This window comes from Penaeus monodon, chromosome 29 (assembly GCF_015228065.2).
Source record: "Penaeus monodon isolate SGIC_2016 chromosome 29, NSTDA_Pmon_1, whole genome shotgun sequence".
NCBI lineage: Eukaryota > Metazoa > Arthropoda > Malacostraca > Decapoda > Penaeidae > Penaeus > Penaeus monodon.
This window is the reverse complement of record NC_051414.1, coordinates 25,799,249-25,799,539: the sequence shown is the minus strand read 5'-3', so window position 1 is coordinate 25,799,539 and position 291 is coordinate 25,799,249.

Below are 291 nucleotides of genomic sequence, written 5' to 3'. Positions count from 1 at the left end.
CTAACAAAACATGACAAGATATTTAGCCAAGAAATACAAGAAGGTTATTGCACTTTTTCAGATAAAAGTTGATGTAAGTGCCATAAGTGCCACTTTGCCTGCACGACGGCAGGTGAAATGTAATCTCCACCCCCCCTCCCCCAACAGGGACCAAGTGTTACCTTGAAATGGTGGTGGCAGCCTTCACTTTTTTCAAGGGGTTACAATAAAAGTTTTAAAAGTTAAGGTTTTGCTCCAGTATTACATTCCGGAATGGACAGTTGGTGTGAGGGGAAGAAGAAATGCAGATGA